This window comes from Microtus ochrogaster, linkage group LG7_11 (genome assembly GCF_000317375.1).
Source record: "Microtus ochrogaster isolate Prairie Vole_2 linkage group LG7_11, MicOch1.0, whole genome shotgun sequence".
Taxonomy (NCBI): domain Eukaryota; kingdom Metazoa; phylum Chordata; class Mammalia; order Rodentia; family Cricetidae; genus Microtus; species Microtus ochrogaster.
The window spans coordinates 118,488-129,988 of NC_022032.1; positions in this window are offsets into that span (position 1 = coordinate 118,488).

Here is an 11,501-nt window from a genome sequence, read left to right on the forward strand (position 1 = left end):
TTTGAATTCACATTTGAAACCTAAGTCATATGACTCACAGACTGTTATGCTGCAATCCCTCTCTACTACTTGGGCTCAGTGTAAATATTTTTCCATTCACCCTGTTGCCAAAGGTTTGAAAGTTCAGTGTAAAGACCAGTCACTGTGAGTGAAGGAATATGAATGAAAGAAATATGAAAGAAATTTAGGGAACTGAAGACTTGCCTCCCCTACTCAATACAGACCACAGAACAATTCTGGTTTTGAGAGTTTCCAGCTAGCCACTTTACAAAACTGCGAGGTGTGGTACTTATGATGCGGGTGTCAGAGAGAAATCTCGTCCCAGCAGCTCAGTTTCCTCTTCGGGACTCTTCGGTTTCATGATGCCCTTGGTCAGGAACCAGTGAGTCTCCTCTATAGAGTCTAGATAACGAGGACTTTTAGATTTTGATGGCCACACAATTTCTACTGCAGCTACTCAGCTTTGCAGTGTAGCACAAAATGTATCAGAAACAATAACCAAACACCTATGGCTTTGTCCAATAGAACACTGCCTACATAAGCAGGTGGCATCTGGAGTGAGCTGGGGAGCTGCAGCTTGCTGAACTCTGGGATGCATTCCAGAGCATAGGAGTCTGGTTCACAGTCCCCACAACCTGATAGCCATGCTGTGTGCTCTGCTCCTTTGGAGCAGGAGCTGGTCTCCCAGACACTAGCTATCTCCTGGCCAGGCTATCTTCTCAACCTTGAGAGCCTAAGTTCGGTCCTCAGCACCCACATGCAAGCCAGGACAGTGGCACATGTCTTCTGTGCAGTCTCAATGCTAGCGGTCTCTTCTATGTCAAATGACGAGTTGCTCATAGCACCAGGTATACCAACAGCCCGTATCCTGCTTCAGCCTTTCTCCAAAACATACTGGGGTCTGCCTCTTAAGAAGAAGGCTGTCAGGGTGGGAACCGTTAGCCTGGTGCCCTCTGGAGCTCGGCCCACCTCTCACACCCACAGTGGCATGAGAGTGCTACAGAGTTTCCTTATCACAAAGACACGGTCTTTATCCAAAAGGAGATGCCTTTTTCTTTATAACTTTTTTATTTCTGTGTATCATCTCTCTATATATCTGATTTCAAATTTGGTTATGTAAGTAAAGTGACAGATGATTTTCACACCCCACATTTTATTACTGTTTTTCTGAAGACCTGAACTTCCTCTGTCCACCTTCCTTAGGAAGATGCTACCATTTCATTGCATCCTAAGTGGGGGAGTCCGACATCACTGCCTCTAACACGGGGAGAGAATAACAGTATGTCTTGAGTGTCCAGGCAGACACAGGTGGGATGGAGAAGATACCAAATGGATTCCTAAGGCTTTGGGAAGTGAGGAACTCTTAGCAATCAGGGAACTATTTCCTTCACCACCGTCATTACAAGTGTACTATTTTGAAAGGCAAACACCCGTCCTAAGGAGTGGTACAAATCCTCCGCCCAGCAAGTTTATGATATAAGGGATGAGCTTCTCTGCACTCATGCCAGTGAGAACAAAGAGGAAAGCCTCGGGCGTTGGAACCATGCCATTCTAGAGAGAACGCCATTGAAACCGCACAGACACTGCTCACATTCTCCTCCTCAACCTGGGCATCTCTACACACTCACAGTTATCCTGCACCTCCTCACGGCGGGTGATCCAGTCTGGTCATTTGAGAGGGTCCCCAGACAGGCGGTCCTGAATTGAGCCAGGGATGGAATTTCCAGGAGTGCGTGGGAAAAGAATAGAGGAGAAAGAGAGTAGAAAGAAAATGAATTTAGTAGTCAGATAGCTTTGGGGAGAGAGACTGAGCCCAGAACATATAAGACAGCACTTAGAAAACCAGCTTTTTAGGGGGTTAGGGAAGGTGCATTTTTTATTTTTTAGAATCCAAAGAAATCGTAAATTTGCTTGACTTTACTATTTTACCTCCTCTAAGGAAATACTGAAGACTTGTATTTGTGTCTGAAACATCCAGGGCTGGTGTGTTGGGGAGTTGGAGGACATGGGGCAATGAGGGATTATCATCATTATTGTTAGTCCTCTGTGAGCTACTGGGGAGGAAACACCATCTACTGCATATACATGACAGCGCAGACTGGATGAGCAGAGGGCGGCTCACAGGTTGTTCGGGAAGCACCAGGATTAGGGGATGGCTGTCACCTCATGAAATAAAATAATTGCTCTTTTAGAACCTCGATAAGAATATTGAAGGAGCTACTCCAGTTGCACAGGTCAGATCCTTAGGAATCCATTTGGTATCTTCTCAGGTAACAGTAGTTTCCTGAGCTCTGAGGTTGGGACTGAGCGTCACAGCATTGGAGGAAGCTGATTCCTGAAGGGTGAGGACAGATGTCTGCTTGAGACACAAGCCCTGCCTAGTTAGTAACTGGCAGGAAGGATCAGTGTCCCTCCAGCCTCCTCCCCATGAGTACACAATGAGGGCCACAGTGAAATGAGACTCACTCTGGCTCCCGTGTTTGTGCTCCCCTATGGTGTGCACCACGCCTAGCATCAAGCATTGCAGTTGCAGCCGACTAAGCGACTAAGCGAGTCATCGTGACTCTGCTGCCGACTGGTTTGGCAAACGTAGGTTCCAGGAAACCCTGGGCTGACTCGTCAATGCCTTCCATCCACCGGGAAAGGCCCAGATCACCACTACTCTGTCTCACGGTGTCTCTCTGCGCCTGGATTGCTAACATCCACGGTGCTTTTCTCACCTGGAAGTCGGGGGAGTCACGTGTGTTTTAGGAAAGGAATGGGATCGAGAGACACTCTCTTTGTAGAGGAAGAAGATAGAGGCCCTACACAATGAAGTAGAAATGTTTCCTTTGAGGACTTCAACTTTCGACATTTTCCAATTCTTCCTGCTTCTGTGTAGTAACCTGGTGTACCTGCAGAACTTCCTGGTGCACCTCAGTGAGCCTGCGAACTTCCTCCTTGGCTGTCCCTCCCTTCCATTTGCTGCCCTGCCACTGGTCTGGCACCAATGCCTTCTTCCTTAGGTTCCCTCATCCTACAACTGGGAATGAACCAAGAAGAGCACAGCAAGGGCACTGGGGCTCCGTTGACCCTCCCTACATTCTGGAAGATCTTGTCGAAGTCACGCTTCTGGGTGGATTGTGGTTTTTTGCTTTAAACTCTTACCCTTCCTTCCTTCCTTCCTTCTTTCCTTCTTTCCTTCCTCTCTCTCTCTCTCTCTCTCTCTCTCTCTCTCTCTCTTCTCCCCCCCCTTTCCTTTCTTTCCATCTTCTCCTTCTCCCTTTCCCTTTCTTTCTTCTGTCCAAAAATATAAAACAGATGCCCAGCTTAGGGTGCAAGAAAGAATGGTGCAACTCTGGGTGTTCTGAGTGAGTGGCAGCTGGGCCAGGTGACAGATGAGGTATGTGCCAGCTGATGAGGAAGAAGGCTAAGGCGGGCGCCTAGCCAGTGCATTATAAAGTTTAGAAAAGCACTGGGCATGGGAAACAGAGGTACAAAATAGGGAAATAAATGGCATGGTAGTTAAGAAATCTAAAACACTTCAAAGTGATTAAAGCTGACCATGGGAATAGCTGCGAATATCAGAGTTTGACACAAGGGGTCCTAGAAGCCATGTTGGAAAATTTAGGTCTAACTGTCAAGGTGGATACCTAGGCAATCCCAAGACATGAGAGAAGCAAAGGGATCCTGTCCTTCTCACCTGTGTTCCCATTGGCTCAGTACAGATAACAAGCATATGCCAGAAGGGCTGTGCGAAAGCCAGGTTCCTTGTGTTTCCAAAGAGTCTTACAAACAATGGACCCAAGCCCTCTTAGGAAACTCACACATCAAGGTGAGAAGGCTGTGAGCATGACATGGAGAAATTAGGGGGAAAAATCATTTGCTGCCTGCTGCTACTGCCAGGCTGTACTAAGAGAAAATTCCCCATGTTCCTGGGCCACCTTAACAGCTGTCTGTCACCCTGTTTTCTTCTAAGATAGGACAGGAGTTCTTTGAATTTTGCTCTGGTGTGGCTTGAGATAACATCCCAAGTTCACTTCGAGCCTTGCAAATCTAGAAACACCTGAGGTGTGTCAGAAATTCCAAAGTCTTTTCACATTCGCGCACCGCAGGGGGATGACAGGCCGCTTTCCTCCCTTCTCCCACCGCAGGGGGATGACAGGCCGCTTTCCTCCCTTCTCAGGTCCCCGTTTCCCCATCTCTAGAGTCTGCATGACTCGCTCGGCCCCCAGAATCAGGCACAGATATGAAGCATGACCCGCAGTTCAGCCTCCTGTCATTTGTGCCTATAGTGAGTCTCACGATCACCATCTTCTGAGCTAGAAAGCTCTGGGGAGCAGGAGGAGCCGTGTGCATTGGTGCTGCAATCCGTATGTTTTACGAAATGAAAAGAATGTGCCATAAGAGACAGTGGTTTGGACTAGAAACCATTGACTTCCTGAGGGTCATAAGTACATGGCTTTATTTTGTTTGTTTTGCTTCCGTGTGTGTGTGTGTGTGTGTGTGTGTGTGTGTGTGTGTGTGTACTGGGGGATAGTCTCTCTAATATCAGTGAGATTTAAACTGGAATTCTGCTCTTAAACATACAGAAATTGTAGGTAATCTGCTGACTGATCTATACCTACTGAGCACCAGCAAGCCCAGCTATGAGTCACAAATCTCAAGTTATGGCCTTGTTTTTCTGCAAAGAGCTAAATATTTTGTACTTTATTGTCACGTGTGACCTGGCGCTGCTATAAGATGAAGACAATAAGTAATATGGAAATAAACTGGTGTGTTGATTCTGATCATTAAAAATATGAGGTGTATTAAATTTATTTCAACATGTACTTGAATATAATCATACTGAAAGTCTCTGCCTCTGTCTTGACAGCTAAGAGTCGAAATTCCCTATAGAGCAGCTCTGTGGTCTCAGTGAGTGACTTCATGTGCCTGTAACTTAGGTGTCTCATCTGCATTGTGGGCAGGTGCGAGCCACTCTGTAGATGAACTGAGGTGGATTTGTGGAAAGAGCTTAATGCAGAAGCTGGAATAGGAAGGGCATTAGATAAGCCACAAGTAACTAGTGATTCCCATCCCCAGAGCTGGAAAGTCCTCAGGCTCGGTGCTCAGTGTGCTGCTGTTGGGAGATAGTGGAGCCTTTGGTAGATGTTTGCCTAGTGAGAGGTTCTTAGTACGGGGGTCGTGCCTCTGAGGAGACTGTGGTGGTTCTCACTGATTCTTTTCTCCTCCTCCTCCTCTAATCCTCTTCTTCTCCCTCCTCTTAATCCTCTTCCTCCTCCGCCACTTAATCTTCTTCTTCCTTCTTTTTCCTCCTCTTCATCCTCCTGTTCTTCCTCCTCCTCTTCTTCACCCACTTCCTCCTTTTCCTCCTTTTGTCTCCATCCTTCCTTCCTCAAAATATCAAAGCCTCAGATGCTAGCTAGATGAGGACCTCCAAATGTGTGAGCCCAAATAGCACCTTTCTCTTTAAAAGCTGATTCTCTTCGATGTTTTTGTCTTCCTAGCAGTTAAAATTAGACAGAGAGAGAGAGAGAGAGAGAGAGAGAGAGAGAGAGAGAGAGAGAGAGAGAGAGAGAGCAGTGATAAGGAAGGATGCGGTGGTCAAAAGGACACATGAGGCATGAAAGAGAAGACACTAGGAAGGAGGTCACAAGGGGGGAATCGGGTAGGCAGGGGTGGGGAGAGGAGGGGGAGGGAGAATCACTAAATGCACATTGTGTGACAATGTCATAATGATACCTCCTATGCTGATTAAAGAACAAATGCACAAAAGTTAATTATCTGCAGTGTTTTGTTCATAGTGACAGAAAACAAACATGGGGATGTAGCTGAGTGTGTCTTGGAGTACTGCCTGGCCTTTGGGACATTCCTCCCAGAATTCATTTGCATCTGGATGCCGGGAACACTTCATCTGAGTCTGAGCCAGGCTACACTAATGTTCTTTGTCCCCCAAGATGCTTCCCTGTGGCTCATACAGAAACTACCAGCCCCTGGCTGCCCCGTCAGTGGGAAGAGCACTCTCTGTGAATTCTCAGACCCAGCTGGAGGAAGCACATTCCCTTGCAGGCGAGACACATAGCAGCCTCCAGTGAAGTCATCTGTGGAGCAACCTAAAGTCAGGTGAACTGATACACACTGGGCATCTCCCTACAATCTAGGGTGAACTAATACACTCTGGGCATCTCACATTGAGAAAGCTTCGGGACCTGGCATGTTCACCTGGCATCCAGCCACCCCGATGACTCAGGAATTTAGAGAGCCATTCATTGTCTGTGGACTTTGTGTGTGCTGAAGATTTGCTTCTCCCTGGAGTGAGGGGAGTAGCAGAGAATTGTAGGTAGAGCTCCTAACTTCTGGAGACCTGAACCTCTTTAGGAGAAAAGAGTGGTCCTGCTGAACCAGATCTATGCAGAGGGTGGCTTTTGCAGGAATGTTATGTGCAGGGACTCTGAAGCTAGTTCTGTGGAAGTATTCCTGGTGTTATGAGCTGCTGTGACATTGCTGATAGAGTCTAGCTTCTGGCTCCCAGAGGGAGTGTTTGGAGTGTTCCTTAATTTATAAATATATATTTCATTTGTCTTGATCCTAAGAGAGCTGTGTTGGATTCCTATGTCTTAGTTTTAGGAGGTAGGGTTTGGCTCAAAAATGTCTGGTGGGGCTGATATAATAATGTCTCCCAGAAGGGAGGGGGACTTGATTGGGGGAAGGGGAGGGAAATGGGAGGCGGTGGCGGGGAAGAGACAGAAATCTTTAATAAATAAATTAAAAAAAAATAATGTCTCCCAGAATAGCATTGGCAATGGGTGGGATCAAATGGTAGTAAGTCACCTCTGGGGACAGGTGACAGGACTGCCCCTTCTGTCTTTATGTTCATCTCAGGCAGGGGTTATGAGCCTGTGGGTTGTGATCCCCCCAAAACCCTCAGAAACTGCAGACATTGAAATTATATTAATAACAGCAGCAAAGTTACAGTTATGAAGTAGCAGCAAAAATAATTTTATGGTTGGGGGTCACCACAGCACAAGGAACTGTATTAAAGTGTCATAGCATTAGGAAGGCTGAGAACCACTGAACTAAGGGTTCTAGGAGCTGAGAGGGAGAAGGGAGTCTAGAACAGTTGGCTGACTCTGATGTCACAAACACCGAGCTTACATGTGGCTAACAAATCCATCAAGGCTGCACTGCAGGGAATGAGCCTGTGTAAATGTGAATGTATACACACAAGTGTGTTTTCACCACTGCAGGGAATGAGCCTGTGTAAATGTGAATGTATACACACAAGTGTGTTTTCACCACTGCAGGGAATGAGCCTGTGTAAATGTGAATGTATACACACACGTGTGTTTTCACCACTGCATTACTGTAAGCATGTGATACTCAAATATCTCCACGTTTAAAACAATCTCAAGTACATATCGTGTCTTATCTGAAGTAAGATCGAACCAGTAGGCAGGAAAATGAATCACCCATGTGTTCCATCCAGTACTCTAGCCTTGGTCTGAAAATGGTGGCTCGGCTTTGTAATTACAGCAAGCCAGAGACTGGAGTAATTCATCAGTAAGATCATGAGTGAGTTCAAAGTCATCCTGTGCTATCAGTAAGTACTGGACTAGCCTGAGCTACATAACAAAATGCTATCACATTTCCCTGAAACAAAATACAGCAAAGCCATCATTCACCAAGTTGTACACATACACTATCATTCATAATTAATAACTGCAAAACTCACACCCAAACTACAATGGTGGGGGGGGTGAACCTCTGTGCAGCCAATCAGGGCCACAAGTTCAAGACAGGGACTTGGGAATCTGACTTAGCTCAGGGATCTGTTGCCCGTCATTGAGGACAGACAGGTTTACTCAGTGACTTCCTAGGTCCCTTTCTTGTCTGAAGCTCTGGCAGAGGGACAGAGGAAGTAGAGTGTGGCATTCCCCCAAGAGGCTCGGGATTCAAGTGTCCCCTGTATGCCCTTACCATACCTTCCCCCCCACCTCTGTCACACTGCCCCCTGTGGGCATGAGCAGTTAATGCCATTCTCAGTGAATCCTAAGCGCCCCTTGGAACTGAATTGGTTACTGAGTCCCACTGAGAGGAGAGAATGGACAAACCCCAACCCAGTTGGAAGAGAAGAGAGGGACACAGCAAAACCTGGAGGGGCTAAGACAGAGGACACGGGAGGGGCTTGAGGTTCTCACAAGGATGCCGCCTGACACACACCAGCCCCTGGGTGAGAAAGAACGAGAGCACCGAAGGAAACCTGTGTTGACGTCTGGCTTAGTTAATTTGTGAATTCACGTGGTCAATAAAAGTATAAAAGTTAGTGTTTATAAGCCGGGCGGTGGTGGCGCACGCCTTTAATCCCAGCACTTGGGAGGCAGAGGCAGGCGGATCTCTGTGAGTTCGAGACCAGCCTGGTCTACAAGAGCTAGTTCCGGGACAGGCTCCAAAACCACAGAGAAACCCTGTCTCGAAAAACCAAAAAAAAAAAAAATTAGTGTTCATAACTACCAGACCCTTTATGACAGTGGTTCTCAACTTTGCTAACGCTGTGACCCTTTAACACAGCTCCAATCATGTTGTGGTGACTTCCAGCCAATAGAATGATTTCATTGCTACTTTATAACTGTGATTTAACTACTGTTATAAATCATAATGTAAATATCTGATCTACAACTCCCCCCACGGGGGGGGGGGGGTCACGACCCACAGTTTGAGAACCGCCGCTTTATAACTAGTCTGCCTTTAAGTTCTAAGTGTAATGAGAAAACCAGGAATGGAAGCAGATTATGGGGCCGAAAGGCCTGAGTCCTATAGCAGGGATGCCGCGAAGGGCCCAAGGAACAAAGAGAAAAAGCGACTGACCCTGCAAAGCGATGATGTGGGGAGGGGGACAGAAGGGAGGAGCTGTGGAGGCCACACTTGAGCACTTGTGGAAGGAAGAGCAAGAGGGGAGCGGCTGTCCTTACAGCTTCCTATGTCCTCTGCAGAAAGTAAGCCAGCGCCCTAGAGGTAACGGAGCTTAACCGGACTTCTCGCAGGTGAAGAGCCATGAAAACTCTTTGGCACCTCTGTCTGCAAGGAGCAGACTCCCAACCAGGACACCTCGGCTCCTTCTGGGGTCAATAGAGGGCCTCTGCTAGGATCATCAAGAGAGGACTGAACGCATCCCTAACGTGGATCAGCTGCTCTGGGCTCTGCTGCAAGGGTCACAGTACAAGCGCGGTAGGTAAAAGCGTTGCGCTTTGAGGGCAGCTGCAGTGAAAGCCGTAACTAGCTTCTACTTGCCTGCACAACTACGAAGTTCCCAGGCTCTGGTATGATCCCTCCAAGGCGGCAATGGTGAGGCACAGGTCTGCACTGGACAGGGCTGGAAAGAGCCCACCAACCCTGCGCTGAGTCAGCTCTGAGCCCTGTCTCACCAGCTGGCAGGACCTGCCTCTTGGCTGTTGTGCAGTAAGCGAAGGACTCCGCGGGGGGGTTGCAACCACTGAAGATCCGCCACAGAAAGTGGATGGTGGATGGGCTTTTAATTTGTTACATGCAGCTTTGACTGGACTGTGCTCTCAAACAGGAGATTCGTGGGGGTGTTTTAATAAATATCCTGATGGACCAGTCTGAACTGAATTCTTTTCCACTCCCCAGAGGAAACGGCTACCCTGGGCAGGGCAAAGATAAAGACACTGCGGTTAGTTAGTACCAAGAGATCCAGCCTAGAAGTCCAACTAATTCCAAATCCTGAGGCAATCCTGGGAGATTTTTCTTAATCACGGGACCAATCTCGGTGGGGGAAAGTAAATAAAATAAACATGAAAACGAAAACAAAAAACCCTTCAGGCACTACCAGTGGCGGCTCGCCCTCTTGTGGCCAGTATTGGTATCGACGCCTGGCCCACCAGGCCCCGGCTTTCGGTCGCCTCGGAAAAACAATCATTAATAATACACCAGGACTGTTTAGTACCAAAAGTACTTTCACTTAATAATATGAGAAAACGTCTAGCATGGGGATGAGGAATGAATGCTCTTCTTGGCGCTCATTAGGACTTCTAAACCGATCCCTTCAGACTCGGGGACATCTTTCACAGGGTATCAGATTGTCGCTAAACTGCCACTGAAGACTTCCTGGGGAAGCTCTGGCCATCTTGTTCTTCCCTACCGACTGTCACTTCGGAGCGGTCTCAGTTTCGAGCAGGACGAGAAGCCACAGAAGCCTCTTTTCTTCCATCTGCGGTGCCCGAACATTCTTTCAAAGAAGCTTTGCATTGTAGCCGAAGAATATCCCTACAATGTTGGTCCAATTTCCAGCTCCAGATTTTTATACAGGGTCTTAGAGTGGGCTCAGTTAGTAGAATGTTTGCCTGGCGTGCGTGAGGACTGAGCTCAAGGCCCACTACTGAATACGCACAGTGTGGGGGTATCCACTCGTAACTCTAGCATTCGGTTGGTGGACACAGGAGGAGCTCAAGGCCGGCCTGAACTACATGAAAAAAGTGTTCTTAAAAATGAAATAACAACAACCAAACACACGTAAAAGCATACCGTGAGCAATATATTCTACAACGTGAGTATGTAATGGAATTTCTGAAATCTATCCGGCCTGGTCCTCAGCTGATCTTGATCCTCGTTAAGGCGTGTCCTCTGGCTGTGTGGTGGAAAGAAGGTGAAGGGGTGGGATCTCTCAACACTTTGCTTGCGGAGAATCCCACCCGGGGCCACTAAAGAAGTCTCATTCTGCTCGCAAAAGTTGGCGGCGTCCTGGCTGGGGCCTCAGCCATCTAGTCCAGGTGTGTGATACAGCCAGGAGCTAGCCTGTGCTACCGGCCTCCTGTGTCGTGCTCGTGGGAAGGTGAACCAGGCCCTCGTCTCAGCACCAGTTGTCACTTCGGGCCATTTATTGTTGAGTCAGATCTGTTGCGCTCGGAGAGGTGACTCTGCAGCTTGTGGGCAGGAGTTTCACTACCTCGGAGCAGAGGCTGAACCCGGGGCCAGCGCCCTCCCCAGACAGGCGTTCACACGGGCAGGCGTGGAGGATGCTCTGAAGGAAGATGGTATCTGAGGGAAGCTCCCCTCTGTGCAGTCCAGGGATTATATTTAGGGGGGGGGGGGAATGAATGTGTACCTTGGAAAAAAGGCCGGAGAAATGCCGAATCCAGGATATCAAGTGTTCATTGTAACTTGGGAGGAGAATTGAGGCAGGAACCCGAAGTAGTTTCAGCTGCTTCAGAAGCAAACTGGATTCAGGCAGTAAAGAGAAACATGGGAACATGGATTTTACCTGTTAAATTAAAGGGAGCTCGGCATGTGGTCTCTAAGCACATTTCCTTAAAGGGCCTCCGCATTCAGCACCTGTGATGGATTCTCTACTCCTAGGCAGCTGCCCCACAGAGAACAGCAAACTGCTCCTAGTTAGGAAATTTCACCCACAAGGCCCTGCGGAGCTCCAAGTCTCCAGAAACATGTTCTTTGAAAATGAGGACTACTGAGAACTCAAGAACAATGGCAATGGGTTTTTGATCCTA